The sequence below is a fragment of the Carya illinoinensis genome, chromosome 6, assembly GCF_018687715.1.
Source record: "Carya illinoinensis cultivar Pawnee chromosome 6, C.illinoinensisPawnee_v1, whole genome shotgun sequence".
NCBI classification, from domain to species: Eukaryota; Viridiplantae; Streptophyta; class Magnoliopsida; order Fagales; family Juglandaceae; genus Carya; species Carya illinoinensis.
In genome coordinates, this window is record NC_056757.1 from 2,517,912 (window position 1) to 2,535,000 (window position 17,089).

Consider the following 17,089-nt stretch of genomic DNA (forward strand, 5'->3'; position numbering starts at 1 on the left):
GAAGAGATGTTGAGTTTTCAAAAGATGAGTAGTGATAGAACTGGCCTAGGGTACACGACTTCAAAGGGAAACGAAAAACTGGTCTCATCATCAGCTGCCACAACATCCAAAGGTATTGTTTTTGTTAAAGGATGTCAAGGTAAGAGTCTTCAAGATCATGTTGAACCTAAGCCAGTTTATTCAAAAAATCTGCATGGTAAATCTGATCCTACATGTCATAAGTGTGGTGTGGTTGGTCATATAAGACCACATTGTTTTAACATGTATCAAGTGCAGAAAATTGAAGCTAAAAGAAAAGGGAAGAGCCTACCGAATCAAGTTGATGACATGAGCCAACAAATCAATTTCATAAGTCTCAAGCTTGGGGAACTAGCAGATATTTGCCTTCAAAATAAGGAAAAAAAAAAGTCAAAACTCAAGGCAAAATGGGTGAGAAAGGAAGATGCAGTGTGTCTTGTTGCTCACACAGCACTTAGATCAATGGAAGATTGCCTTTGGTACCTGGACAATGCTTGTTCGATACACATGTCTAGAGACAACCTTATTCAAGAAGGTTGAGTCATCTCATGGAGGCACCATGACTTTTGGAGATGGGAGTAAGGCTATTGTAGAAGGGAAATAGAGTATTGAAATACCAGGATTACCTGTGTTGCATGATGTTTTATTTGTTAACGGTTTGAAAGCTAATTTACTCAGCATTAATCAGTTTTGTGACAAGAATTTTTTTGTGCAGTTTTCAAAAGATGAATGCAACGTGTATGATCAAGGTCAAGAATGGATCTTAAAAGGTACTAGAACATCAGACAATTGTTATGAAATTTCTCCAAAATCATTGGAGAAATGTCATAGTCACACTTGATAAAGCTGAATTATGGCATCAACGCCTTAGGCACATTAATTTTAAAAATTTATCAAAGATCTCAAAAAGAAAAATTGTTGATGCACTGCCCAAGGTAATTAAGGTTAAGAAAATAGTGTGTGGAGCATGCCAAGAAGGAAATTAAACTAGAGCTCAACACAAGAAGACTTCTCATGTTCTTACCTCTTGGCCTCTTGAGCTATTGCATATGGATTTGATGGGCCGAACACAAACCGAGAGCCTTGGAGGAAAGAAGTATATCATAGTGATTGTAGATGACTTTTCAAGATTTACGTGGATAATGCTCTTGAGAGAAAAATCTGAAGCCTTTGATCTTGCCGAAAAGCTTTTCAAGAAACTACAAACAGATAAGGAAGTCTCTATCTCTAGAATACGTAGTGATCATGGTCGAGAATTTGAGAATACTAATTTCACTTCTTTTTGTGATGAGCAGGGAATACATCAAGAATTTTCTGCACCTATTACTCCACAACAAAATGGAGTAGTGGAAAGGAAAAATAGAGTAATTCAAAAAATGACACGAACAATGTTGAGCAACAAGAAGATGGCTTTATATTTTTGGGGAGAAGCTGTAAATACAACAAATCATATCTTGAATCGAGTGGTTCTAAGACTCAGCACCAATCAAACACCTTAGGGTTTGTGAAAAAATAAAAAACCTACGGTAAAGTATTTCAGAATTTTTCGTAGCAAGTGCTATATCCTAAGAGACCGAGAAAACACTCATAAATTTGAAAGCAAAAGTAATGAGGGAATGTTTCTTGGTTATTCCTCTAATAGTAAGGCTTATAGAATTTACAACTTACGTACAAAATCTGTTATGGAATCAATTAATGTAGTTGTGGGTGATATTTCAGCTGAGACTACCATGAAGGAGCTTGAAAATATGAAGGAGCTGGGGCAGACCATTGAAGAAGACCGACAAGTACAAGATGAGGAGGATCACATAGAGGAGACACCACAAAATCCACAAGACAAAGAACCTTCTTCAAGAGTTACTCAAAATCATCCTAAGGAAAATATTCTCAGTGAGCTAGATGAAGGTATGATGCTTAGAAGAAAAGTACTAAATCAGGTTTCTTTTGTGTGTTATTTGTCATAGGTTGAACCTAAGAAAGTCGAGGAAGCATTAAATGATGAAAGTTGGGCCAGTACCATGCATGAAAAACTCCATCAATCCACTAGAAATCATGTATGGGAGTTATTTCCTAGACCAGAAAATTATAACAACATTGGGACTAAGTGGATCTTTAAGAGCAAGTCCGATGAGCATGGCACTATTGTGAGGAATAAAGCATGGCTGGTTGCACAAGGTTACCCACAAGTAGAAGGGATTGATTTTGATGAAACATTTGCTCCTGTGGCCCAGCTGGAATCTGTCTGTTTTCTACTTGCACTTGCTTGTCATCTAGACTTCAAATTATATCAAATGGATTTCAAGAGTGCCTTCTTAAATGAAGTGTTATAGGAAGAGGTATATGTTGAACAACCTAAAGGATTTATTAATCATCTCTATCCTAAATATGTTTACAGGTTGAAGAAGGCGCTGTATGGACTGAAACAAGCACCTCGAGCTTGGTATGAAAGGTTAACAGCTTACTTACTTGATCATGACTTTGTTAGAGGACAAGCTAATAGGACTTTGTTCGTAAGGAGATCAGGTAAACAACTCTTAATTGCTCAAATCTATGTTGATGATATTGTTTTTAGAGCAACACTTGAATCTTTTGCATATGACTTTGCAAATGAAATGAAATCTGATTTTGAGATGAGTATGATTGGTGAGTTAAATTTTTTCTTCGGTATTCAAGTAAAACAATGCAAAGAAGGAATTTGTATTTCACAATCTAAGTATGCAAGAGATCTGGTGAAAAAGTTTGGAATGGAAGGGAAAAGCAATGCTCTCGCTCCCATGAGCACTTCAGTGAAAATCAACAATGACTTTACAAGTAAAAACATTGATCCCACTCTTTATAGAAGCATGATAGGAAGCCTATTATATATTACAGCAAGTAGACCTAACATAGCTTTCAATGTTGGTGTGTGTGCTAGATTTCAAGCTAATCCTAAAGAATCCCATCTTACTGCAGTAAAAAGAATCATAAAATATCTTAGTGCAGCTGTTGATTATGGGATATGGTATTCCAAAGGCACTAACCTTACACTTGTTGGTTTGATAGGAAGATTACTATGAGGAAGCTAATTGGGCTGGTAATGCTAATGATAGGAAGATTACTACGGGTGGGTGTTTTGATATAGGTGGAAATCTTGTAGCTTGGATGAGTAAAAAGTAAAACTCAATCTCTTTATCTACTCCTGAAGCCGAATACATAGCTACAGGGAGTTTTGTACACAACTTTTGTGGATGAAAAAAATGTTTGATGATTATGGCTTTTCTCAAGATACTATGACAATATATTGTGATAATTCAAGTGCTATTAGTATTTCAAAAAATCCTATTCAGCACTCTCGAACCAAGCACATTGACATTAGACATAATTTTATAAGAGACTTGGTTGAGTCTAAAATAGTATCCTTGGAACATGTGTCTACTGTATATCAACTGGCTGACTTGTTTACTAAACCTTTGGATGGTCTTAGGTTTGCGTTTTTAAGGAAAGCCATTGGTGTATGTGATCCCAAATGAGAGGCATTCTATCATAGTAGTTTAGGATGTGCAACTTATTTTTCTGTTTTTTTTTTTTTTTTTAGTTTGATGCTTTTATGTTTTAGTTTCTAAAAATATATACATAAATATTTCATTGAAAAGGATAAAAATTGTTTTGGTTTTTTTAAGTTTTTTTTATATAAAAAAATATTTTTTTAAGTTTTTGGATTAGAAAATATTTATTACAAAAAAAAAAAAAACAAAACTATGTTGGTTGGTTTATTTTGATTAAGGTACATGTTTGATAAATCAAAGTTTGAGCATGTGTGGCATTACTTTAAAATTTTCTGCTCTTATGCACTGCTCTTCTTTGTGCAGTACACTCTAACCCTATAGGTCATCTTGACAAAGTCCATTTATAAAGCACTGTAAGGAACCTATATGTAAGCATACTATAATTAAAATTCACATTGATTTTTAAGATACTCATAAAAGAGGGAGTTCATGCCTTGAATTGACTAGTACTAGTTGAACCTAGTACATCAATAAAGAGCTCTTCTCTTGCCAAACACAAAGAGTTGATCCATATAAAAAAAAGTCAATGTTAATTCATTACAGAAAAAGACAAATACCCTACATGAATCTACCACCTTAAGTTCTTACAAAAAAATCATTGCTCTAATCATTATGGAAAAAGATGAGCAACAAACATAAACACAAAAAGGGGGTGTGCAAACTAGTATTTGGAGGAGATGCTCATGTATCTAGGTCCTAGCATAAATTTTGACTTTTAAGATGAAGCAACAAACTCTTGTGAGCATCTATAAGAACCAAATATTCATGAATAAAGATATCAAAAATATATTGAAGAAATGAGTTCATAAAAATGCTATAGTATAAGTATAGTCATTCACACACTCACACGAACTTTGACATTAATGATTTTATGATGAGTGAACATCTAAAATGACTGTTGCAACATGTGTGTGCTAAAGATTAGTATATTTTTTGTGATTTCTGTTATGGTTGAACTGAGATGATTATAAGCATGCTTGTTTTTTTTTTTTTTTTTTTTCACATTCATGTTTATAAAATAACAACAAAAAGGTAATTTTTTTTAAAATTTTATTTTTTCTTCTTGGATCTTTGCAATATTTTATTTTATTTTTAATTTATTAAATAAATCCAAAAATAGAATTATAGAGTTTCTATTTTGGGTCAAGATGGTGTATTGGGATATTATTCTAAAACAAAGTGCATAAGTCCCAGTGGGACTTTATGGCCTAGCACATGCACGGGAGGTCCAAGCCTTAAAGACTTAAAACTATCTACTGCCTCTCTCATTTACTCCCAGGCATCGAAACATAAGCCCTTCTCTATACCCATTTCATGGTCTCTTGGCTCTTTCACGCGAGACCCATTTCATGGTGCCCCTTTCACTCCCTTTCGTCTATCTTCACTTGGAATTACATACATCCTCTCTTCATTTTCTACCATCAAGGTAAGTCTACTCGAATCCACAGATTTTTTTTTTCTTTTTCCAGTTTTATGCTCAGCATGTGGATAGATGAAGTCAGAGTTGTGGGTTTTGAATATAAGAAGCATTGGGCTGTTTTGTTGAGCTGATATGCCCATAAATGGGTTGTTTTTCTTTGTTATTTCTTCTCTATACATGTATTGAGGACAAGTTTGTGTAGCTCACGGGATTATGGCCTTTGTTTTGTCACGGGTGCACACCAAGTGTTTGTGATAATTCCTAACTCATCTTATATTTTTTTTGCCGGGGGGGTGGGGGGGGGGGGGGTGGGGGGCTTTTTTAGGAATTCTCTTATACACATAGCAAGCCCTTAAGCGTAGTAGTTCACATTTTTTTTACAAAAAATAATAAATGAAAAATAAAATGTATATATATATATAAAATCAAGGGATTTTAATTTCAATCGATTCTTACATTCTGATTTTGGAATTTTTTTTTTTTTTTTACTTGGTTATTGTATTGCTCTAGATGAGGTTCAAAGAAAGGGCAAAGCGCAAAAAGATCACTTCTCCCGTGCCATCTGAGAACTCCTCAAGTGAGGATGTACCGCTACTTGAACCTATGCAGTTAGGAGAAACTTCAGCTCCTCCTCCATCTCCATCTATGACTACTCCTACAGGTGCCACTTCTGATCGCTTCACTTCTATTGAAGCTGAGAATGCTTATCGGAATACATTCTCCAAAAGACCCGTATTGGGTGAAAGGGAGGTAAGCATCAATGATTTCCCTACGGATGACTTCCAGCTTATTCGCCCTATATTCATTGAAAGAGATTGGGAGAGGTCTAAGGGAGTTCTTGTGACATTTGACACGTAGTCTTCAACAAATCTGTCTGGAAAATCTATGTTGGGATCCAATTTAGGAACAATAATATGATCCTCCAGATTTACTTTCGTCTGAGTCCATTTTTTATTTTTGCAGTACTTGTTGCCATCAACGACCTATAATTATATATTTGTTTCATGAAATAGCAAGAAACAAATTATTAAATACGTTAAGAATATTGAATTGTACAAGCTGTGGCTGGCTTATAAAAAGCAGAGAAGAAATTGTACAAATTATTTTTGCAGTTCTTACAAATATTAAATAATAAATGGCTTTTACAGTTTTATACACTTGAAAAGGGGCATGTTTTGAAGTTTAGGTGGTCATGCCAACCTTCGTGGTTGGCTGTGAAGAGGTTACCCAAAATGCCACTTCACTCGCCTCATGGTTTACTTTATGGCATTGATCGAGTAAACCATAGTTTTTGCCCAAGCTGCAGATCAGAAACCCCATGCATACAACAATTTAAGAAGTAGAGAAGAAATTATAGGTATGATACATTTCTTACCATCTTGCTGGAGAATCTAGGATGCTTGACCAATGTTTGCTCCAAACCAGCCTTAACAACGTCAGTATTGATTCTTGTCTTGCACCCCACAATGGCAATGATATAAATGTTAAAGCGTGGCGCTTGAAAGAATCGAGTTGCTAGACTTAGTGGCTCCTCATTATGATGACTACTTCTTAGTGCCTTCACATGATCACCCATCATCATCTTGCTTCTCCAATTCCCTCTTCTTTGTGGATGATTTTGTTTAATTTTGTTTGACAAAACTTTTTTAAAACTATTTGCAGTCTTGATCTCTGGCTGGGACTGTTGCACCTGAAAGCTATCCAAGAATCACACAAGACGATATAGAAACAATATTTAAATGGTTCGGCAACTTGCCTACATCCACTTGGGCCAAATTCAATATGTTTGTATGAGATTACAAACACTCAAAGTTTTCTCATGTGCACTCTCTCTCTCTTGTCCACCCTTTCACATATCAGAGCTCTCATATTTATAGGAGAAGCTCTACTAAACATCTTACTAAATAATAAGCCGAGATTGATGGCTAATGGTGAGCTACAGCAACTATAGTTGAACTTCAACATATAGGATGGTGCTGAGTTTCAAGTTGGATGGTGCAAAGCAGACTAAGTGGACTTTATGGTTTCACACTTTGGTGGTTTTCAACAATAACCCCCTCCACCCAAGTGTGTCATACTAGGCTGCTTACAAACTGATTCACTCTTCAAATGAATGCTCCTCCTCCTTTGACATGAGAGACTTCCGCTATCGAATGCGCTCTAAGGCTCTGCTACACTTGAGGGTGCTCAGTAGTGAACAATATTGATCAAGTTCAAACAGTGTTAGAAATTGATACCTATGACGACTTTCGTCAACATATCCGTTGGATTGTCTTCAATGCCAATCTTCTATAGTATGATGTCCTTTTCTTCTAATATTTCATGTACAAAGTAAAATCGGACATTTATGTGTTTTTTTCTAGAGTGATATACTTGATTCTTGGCCAAATGAATTACAGTTTGACTGTCACAATAAATGGTAACCTCTTGGTGCTTAAAGCCCAATTCTGTTACCTGTCCCTGTAACCAAATGGCTTCTTTTACAGCCATGTATTCAACCTCCGTGGATGATAGTGCAATTGTAGACTGCAAATTTGATCGCCAACTAACTGGTCCTCCAGCCATAGTGAACACATATCCAGTTGCTGATTGGTTTTTGTCAAAATCACCTGCATAGTCTGAGTCAACATATCCAGTTACTAGACTATCTTCACATTTCTCGAACTTCAAACCAATATCTACGATCCCTAAAATATACCGTAGAATCCATTTATCCACATGCCAATGGGCCTTTCTAGGATTATGCATATAGCGACTAACTAAGCTAACGGCCTGGGAGATATCAAGTTGTGTACATACCATGGCATACATTAGGCTTCCAACAATACTTGCATATGGGACATTCCTCATGTAATCTCGCTCTTCATAATCTTTAGGAAATTGCAATACACTGAGCTTGAAATATGGAGCCATTGGAGTACTCACCAGCTTCGTCTTCAAGTCTATGTTGAAGTGTTGTAGTATTCTCTTCAGATACTGCTTCTGAGTAAGGTGAACTGTACATTTCACCTTATCTCTGCTGATCTCCATCCCCAATATTCTTCCTACTCCTCCCAAATCTTTCATTTCAAACTCACGACTCAACTAATTTTTTACACAATTTATCTCCCCCTTGCTTTTACATACAATTGTAGACTACAAATTTGATCACCAACTAACTGGTCCTCCAGCCATAGTGAACACATATCCAGTTGTCGATCGACGTTTGTCAAGATCCGTCTAAGTCAACATATCCAGTTACTAGACTATCTTCACTCTTCTCAAACTTCAAACCAATATCTACAGTCCCTAAAATATACCGTAGAATTCATTTAGCCGCATACCAATGGGCCTTTCTAGGATTATGCATATAGCGACTAACTAAGCTAACAGCCTGGGAGATATCAAATCGTGTACACACCATGGCATACATTAGGCTTCCAACAATACTTGCATATGGGACATTCCTCATGTAGTCTCACTCTTCATCTTCTTTAGGAGACTGTAATGCACTGAGCTTGAAATATGGGGTCATTGGAGTACTCACCGGCGTCGTCTTAGAGTCTATGTTGAAGCGTTACAATATCCTCTTCAGATACTACTTCTGAGTAAGGTGAACTATATCTTTCACCCTATCTCTACTGATTTTCATCCCCAATATTCTCCGTGCTTCTCCCAGATCTTTCATTTCAAACTCACGACTCAACTGAGTTTTTAAATGATTTATCTCCCCATTACTTTTACATGTAATTAACATATCATCTACATATAAAAGCAAATAAATGAGAGATCCATTTGCTAGTTTTTTGAAATACACACAGTGATCATATTGGCAACGAGTGTATTTCAGGTCCGTCATAAAGCGGTCAAAATGCTTGTATCATTGCCGAGGTGACTGCTTCAAACCATAGAGTGACTTCTTTAGACTGCAAACCCATTTTTCTTTTCCAGCTTCTTTAACACCTTTTGGTTGAGACAGATAGATCTCCTCCTTCATAGTACCATGTAAGAAAGTTGTCTTTACATCAAGCTGTACTAACTCAAGATCATTTTGTGCAACCAAAGTTAGCAATATCTGAATGGATGAATGCTTCACAACAGGAAAGAATACTTCACTGTAGTCAATTCCCTCTGTCTGAGCATAGCCCTTGGCTACCAATCTAGCTTTGTATCATACTCCATTTTTGGCAGTTTGATTATCTTTCTAATTGAAAATCCACTTACAGCCAATTGACTTCTTTCCTTATAGAAGTGGCACAAGCTTCCAAGTCTAGTTATGGTGAAGAGATTGCATCTCCTCATTTATCGTCTTTGTTCATTCAACTTGCTTAATGAACTGTATGGCTTCTCTGTAAGTGGTTGGAATTCACCCCCTTCAACTGGTAGTGCATATGTCACAAAGTCTACAAAACATGTCGGTACACGTTTCTCTCATCTCGGCCTATTGGTTGCTATTGATTCAGGTTGATGTGGAGGTACTGTGACTAGACTATCAACCTTATCTTGTCCATGCTCTCCATCTGTGTCTCCTGAATCCTTTCAAGTATTAAACTTCATTTTCTACAAATCATCTAGTGTTTCGCCATCATGGCTGCCTTTATTGGAATTTTTATACTTATGTGACTTAAGCATCTCAGATTTGTTGAACGTAGCATCTCTACTGATGATTACCTTTTTAGACTCTATGCACCAGAGTCTATATCCTTTTACACCAGTACTAAAGTCTAAGAATTTACTTTCTTGGCTCTAGGATCAAGCTTACTTTCTTTAGCATGATAGTAAGCAGGACATCCAAAAACGTGTAAAGAGTCATAATCATTAGCATGTATACATTTCCACATTTCAATGGGTGTCTTCCCATCATTGGCAGCTGCGGGTAGTTGGTTGATGAGGTGGCAGGCATAAGTCATAGCTTCAACCCAAAATTTGTTACTGAATCCAGCATCCAGTAACATACATCACACTTTCTCTAGCAAAGTACGATTCATCCATTCTACCACACCATTTTGCTGCGGTGTTCCTTGTACCGTGAAGTGTCTAACAATTCCCTCTCTTCAGCATACTTTCATGAAGGGGTTAGAAGTGTTCTCACCTCCATTTCGAGGAACACCTAGGAGTTGTCAAAAGTTCATTTCGATTAACTTGATTTCTGAACAATGCAAACCAAAACTCTAATACCAATTATTGCACCTGAAACCTGTTCAAGAATCACACAAGACAATATAGAGACAATATGTAAGTGGTTCAGCAACTTGCCTATATCCACTAGAGCCAAATTCAATATGTTTGTATGAGATTACAAACACTCAAAGTTTTCTCATGTCCACTCTCTCTCTTTTGCCCACCCTTTCACATATCAGAGCTCTCTTATTTATAGGAGAAGCTCCACTAAACATCTTACTAAATATCAGCCGAGATTAATGGCTAATGGTGAGCTACAGCAGCTATAGTTGAATTTCAACATATAGGACGATGTTGAGTTTCAAGTTGGATGGTGCTGAGGAGACTAAGCGGATTTTCTAGTTTCACACTTTGCTGGTTTTCAACAGGGACTTCATGAGTACGTACTATATATTATTGTGGGCTTGTATTAATTCCTTTAAATGGGATTAGATTGGGATCAGTTTGGTCCAAGTATTACGTACGGCTCCTTTGTCGAAGGGTAGTAAATGGCTAACTGCTTGCTTTAATTTGGAATTAAATAAATGTTTGTGACAACCATCAAGTTTGGCATTATCAATATACCCTTAAGCTCTTGTAAATATGTGGGTTTTAAGTAAACGAGAGAGGAATACATAAAGTTACTCTAACAATATAAAATACGTACCCTATACCTTATCTTCTCCAACTCTTCTAACACTTGAGTATCACATTTTTTATCCCTCCATTTTTGTTTTTTTCTTTTTGCTTTATTTTTGTTCGAACCTCCTCAACAAATTTCTCCAAACAAGCACGCACCACACTAGAGAGATCTACATACCGCACTCTACCACTGCCATCCTTCACCGTTCACACCGATGTGTTCGCCCATGTGCTATCACAGGCACGTGTGGCTGCGACATGCCACCATTATGGGATGTATATGAGGTCTCTTTTTTGCTCTTTTTCATGTCACTCATTTTTGGCTCATTTTCTTGTTTTTTAGTGCATTAATGTCTCCATTTCCCTCATTTTTGTCCACATAAAGAAATCCTAGATCTACAACCGCCCAATGTTCCACTGATATCACGTGCCCCGCCCCTAGCCTGGAAATCCACCGATCTGCAACCACTATGCCACCAGACTAGATATACGACCAGCGAGAATGACCCACGTGCCTCCCACCCAACAACGACTCTATGTTTTTCATGCTATTCTAAAAGATTGTCATATTTATTTTTTGGGTAATGAATTAAGCTTATTCCTAAAAAAGTATAGATTCACAAGAGGCGTATCATAAATTTTCTGAAATCATGTACTGATCAGTGTATCTTAGATGTTATGAATTTACTTTCAAGGTGTCCTGCATGAAAAATAAAAAAAAAATAAAAAACATCGTTGTCTGTCCATGCCATTTTCGGTGTCCTAAGTGTTTTATTTTACTTTCAGGCATATATTTAAGATAGAGTGTGCGGTGAAGAAAATGCCCACCTAGAGCCCTAATTTTACACACCCAAAACCTTGCACTTTGTTCCACATGATTAGGAAAACACAAAACAACACCCTAAATTGACAATTTGTGAGCCCTTCAACGCACCCAAAGCCTTGTTCCTCTAGGCTTGTTGGGGGTTGGAGTTCTAACTTCCAACCCCCAACTACTAGGGTTGTTGTCTTTCAAAAATATGTTTAGAAGATAAACGCATCAAAGAAAAGCTACTCAGTTTGGTTTCCATAAGTTGTCTCAAGGCTCAGCTTGGTCACTAAACTACAAGCCTAGCTAACTAGAAATTTTGGCATCCTTTTTTTCATGAGAAATGCCTGAATTACAAATAAATCTTATTAAAATATATTTACAGACTAACATGATTTGATGGAGTTTTTCAAATTATAAACTTTTTGTATTATAAAGTGAATGCAACGTCTTAAATAAAGTCATACTAGTTTGTAAGTTTAAATTTGTTTAATCTTTTTGTAGATCATCTAACAATTTTTTTTCCTTACATTTTTTATCCTACCTTCTACAACTGAGGTTCCATCTTTGGATTTGTTTGGCAATAAAGAGGTTTTACAAAATTTTTCTACTCTCAGTTACAAATGTTCATCTAAGTTCGATATATTGCATATCTGGATGTGCGAGGGCGATTATCAAATAGTTTTGTATCTGATAACTTTCACACTTTTGTAAAAAAAAATAAAAAATAAAAAAAATCGCCCTTTAGTGACAGTTTCTCAATCAACCAGAGAAAATATGGGCCAAATCTAGTTCTTTGGCTCCATTGCCCTTATCTGTTTTTAATTATATGCGTTGTATTAATGCTAACATGGTGTTTTGTTGGGCTCCACACCACCTCAATTTGTATTGTTGTTTTAGTTTAAAGAAAGCTTATTCACATAAGAATAAAAGAGTACTACAGATTGACATTAAGGGTATCATAACTGTTGTGAAAGGTACTAATTGTATCTTAAATGTTAGGGCTGGGCTCCACCTCCAACGGAGTCAGAAAGCCTAACTCCAACCAAAGTCGGAGGCTAAGTTGGGCTCCGACTTTGACTTCGAATCAAAGTGGATTCTGGCTCCAATAGGCATTGCCGGAGTTGGAGTTGGAGTGACTTGGAACTATTTTCCCATCTCTCCTTAGACGCAATTAATTAGAAAACAAGCGATCTAATTAACCTTAACTACTAATCAACCCAAGAAGCGCTAAAGGTTTAATCTAGTAGCAAGCTTAAAAGTTAGAGAGATCGATGAAGCTGAACAAGACAAACACAAGCGGTTGTATTTAATTTAGTTAAGCGTATGTTCTTCTTAAGATCTAATAATTTCTGACGAAGCAAATCAAAAAATCTTAGTTTCTTTGCAAATTGGAGGGATCAAACAATTACGGAGTTGATATCTAACCTAGCAGCAGATTGCAACGAATAATAAACTATTAGGCCTCCTAGTAATTAAACGAGACAATCATGAAAATAGGTACAAAAGAACATCCGATACTCGAAGCATAAATTGAACAAAAAAAAATTAGATCTCACAGTTTTATTGATTCCGAGGCTTCCATTTTTTATGTGAACCTGCAGGAATAGATCCTTTGAACCCACAATCAATTTGAAAACTCCCCAAGAAAGCCAAAATCAAGTCTATGGAATGAAGTATCTAGACCCATTGAGGAACTCATTTTAAGAACCTAGATTATATTAAAATTTTGATCCATTGAAGAACCTATTTCAAGAACCTAGATTACAAAAGAGGAATGCCACAAAGGTTGTGATTTACCTTTGATAAGTTCAAACGTTAGAACAAGAGGAGATAAACTCAACTTACAATGAATAAAATTCATCAATCTTCATAAACTTTCATATATATTATTTAAAATGAGGTAACAAACACTATTTAAACTAAAACCTCACAAAACCCTAGGCAAAATAAAGCATCATCTTTCGAAAATGCCCCTGAGTGAATATTGCCTGCGACACTGTAACTCGGCTACAGTAACCCTTGAAATCCTACTTCAACAAAATAATTACTTTCCCAACATGCCCTTAAGTCCTTCTCGTTATAAACCTTATTATTCAAAACTAATAAAATAAGTCATTTAAATGAATTAACTAAATTAAATACCTTCAAATCATGTTGCTCTCTTCCATAGCTTGTATCAAATTGATCAAAACTGGTTCTCCTTCCTTCAAGCTCATATTAAGTGTTGGACTCTTGCTAACTTCATCACAAGTGGATTGCACCAATCCTTGCGTTACTGCATTGATCTTCTTGACTCTTGATCTTGTAATTGACCTATCTGGAAGTTGCAATGGATCTTTAAGACTAAGTCCATCCTGGTGACCATTATTTCCCCTCTCCTCAAAAGGATTCGACCTCGAATTTTCACTTGCATCGAAAGGAAAAAGATCAATAACATTGAAAATAGCATACACATGATATTTACCTGAAAAATCCACTAGATATGATATATCATTAATTTTCTCTAGCATTTGAAAACGCCTATCCAAGCTACTCCTGTCATCAACAAGCAAAAGTATCAAAGTTAAAGGAGTAAGTGGATTAAAACCATAAACAACTTCAATAGGTGAATAAGAAATAGTAGTATGCATGGTCCTATTATATGCAAACTTTAATAATGACAAATGATACTCTCGCAAACGTTCATGCAACAATTCAATTAATGGAAAATAATACTCCCACAAATGTTTATAAAACACATATAAAGTCTCAATAGATTCCTCCCACTTGGCATGCATCCTAGTCACCTTACCTTGTCCTTTCAAGTGTATCAAGGTCTTATATTTGGTATGCAGGACAAATTCTTTTGGCCAAAGGTAATGTTGGCAATTCTCCAATGTTGTCACAAAATAAATTTGATGCTTTATTCCTCTAATAAGTGATAATCCACTAAGAACATCCGTAGGCATGCAACACGACCTCATATCCCTGCAACAAAGAGATAACAACACTAGGCAAAGATTCATTAAGTTCATTAGTATTAAAATTCACCTTAGCATAAAAACTCACTTATCTCTTTGTTTTTCTCTCACTTTCTTCACTCTCGCTTTTCTTTTAACTCTCCTTTTTCTTTTCACTCTTTTTTTCTTTCACTCTCTTTTTCCTTTTCACTCTCTTTTCTTTGACTCTATTTTTCCTTTTCACTCTCTTTTCTTTCACTCTCTTTCTATCTTTTTCTCGAGGTTTCACAATTTCTTTCTTCCTCAATCTCACCCTCACTCTTTCTTTTTTGCTCAACCTCACTTTTACTATCTCTTTTTTTATCAATCTCACGTATACTCTCGTTTTTTTTTTTTTTAATCAATATCACTTTTTAGTTTCAGTTGGTCCTCGTGGACCTTTGTTGGAGTTAAATGAGCAAGTTTGATTGTTTTTCCATCATTTTCAAAACTGTACATATTCCTGAATCTATCATGGATCACTCTCCTATCATACTGCCACATTCTCCCTAACAAAATATGGCAAGCATGCATAGGCACTACATCACAAAGCACTACATCCTAGTATTTTCCAAATGAAAAAGAAACTAACACTTGTCTATCAACCCTAACCTCCCCACAATCATTCAACTGCTGCAACTTGTATGGTCGAGAGTGTTTCAAGGTAGGTAAATTCAATTTCTCAACCAAAGTAGTGCTAGCAACATTATTACAACTCCCCCCATCAATGATCATACTACATACCTTGTTATTGATGTGACATCTAGTATGAAAAATATTCTCCCTCTATTGCTCTGCATCATCCATCTTAATTTGAGTGTTGAGAGCACGCCTGGCAACAAGGGACTCACCTGTTATGGGGTATTCTACTCCATCATTATCACTTGCATCCTCCAACTTGGGCATCTCATCACTATCATGCTCACTTGCAGTCATCACCTTCCCATTGTCATGCATAATCATCACACGTTTGTTTGGATATTGAGAAGCGATGTGTCTTGAACCTAAACACTTAAAGCATTTAATATCTCAATTTCTAAAAGGTTGGGATGCTACCTTGGGTTTGTTGCTAGTTCCTTAATCTTTTCCCTTAGTTGGTTCGATCTTCGCCTTTGTTACAGCTCGATCAACTTTCTCCCACTTTGGTTTCCAAGGAGTGCTAGAAACCGAAGTGTACCTTGATGTCCCTTTCCTCTTTAATTGCCTCTCCACTTTCATAGCCATATTCAACATGTCTTCTATTTCTACATAATGTTGCAACTCAACCACATTGGCTATCTCCCTATTCAAACCACACAAAAATCTAGTCATAGTGGCCTTCCTATCCTCCTCTACATTCACCCGTATCATAACCACCTCCATCTCCTTATGGTAGTCCTCCACACTCCTAGACCCCTGTGTAAGATTTTATAATTTCTGGTAGAGGTGCCTAGAGTAGTGGCTAGGTACAAATCTCCGCCTCATGAGAGCTTTCAACTCTCCCCATGTCTCAACAGGCCTCTCATAATTCCTCCTCCTATTGGTCACTAATTGATCCCACCAAATAATAGCATAATCAGTGAACTCAATTACTACCAACTTCACTTTCTTCTCCTCTAAATAGTTATGACAATCAAAGATCAACTATATCTTCTTCTCCCACTCTAAATAAGATTCAGGGTCAGTTCTACCTTAGAAATATGGTATTTACATTTTGATGCTCTCAAGGTCCCTGTTTACTCCATCACGACCCCGTGGGTTTCCCCTAAATCCTCTTTCACAACTAACTCCTCTATATCTACCCATCCCAATTTCAAACGTTAGGTCTTCCTCATCCTCACCGTCTCTTTCATCTTCATACTCATGTTCTCTTCTAGGCTCACATCTCCTTCTATCTCTAACACCATGCAAATTTCTAATTACTTCATCTTGTTGATCTATCCTATCCCTCACTTCCCCCAACATCATGTTCAACCGCTCAAACTGTTGTTGCATGGCCTGCAATTCAAATGAGTTATCTTCCAGCCCCTTTGGAGATGAGTCACTTTTATGAAATATCATATGTGCTACACACAAAAAATGCTAGTGGAACATGCTCCCTTACATGTTTACACTCGAATAATGGCACTCTTAATTTCACTCTTAATTGACTTTTTTTCCAATAGCGATCTCACACACTCTTACCTTTTACCTGAAGAGTTTTTCCACTCAAATTCTTTAAGAATTAATTGAACTCAATCAAGACAATACAACCTTGTTTATCACAACTAGTAATTAGGTCCAAGAAACAAGAACAATAGAAACGTGGAATGAATAAAACGACAAGAGAATCAAGGAAATTATAGGAATGGAATTGTAACTATAAGACAAGATACCAACTATAATGATATATGCAGTCCCTTTGATGATAAGGCTCAATAAAATAAAATAAAAATTTGGATTTGTTTTTTTTTATTTTTTTATTTTTTTTTTCCTTTTCTTTTCCTTTCTTTTCTTTTCTTTTCTTTTCTTTTCTCACCAATTCAATCACAAATAGCAATATTCAATTGTGACAATC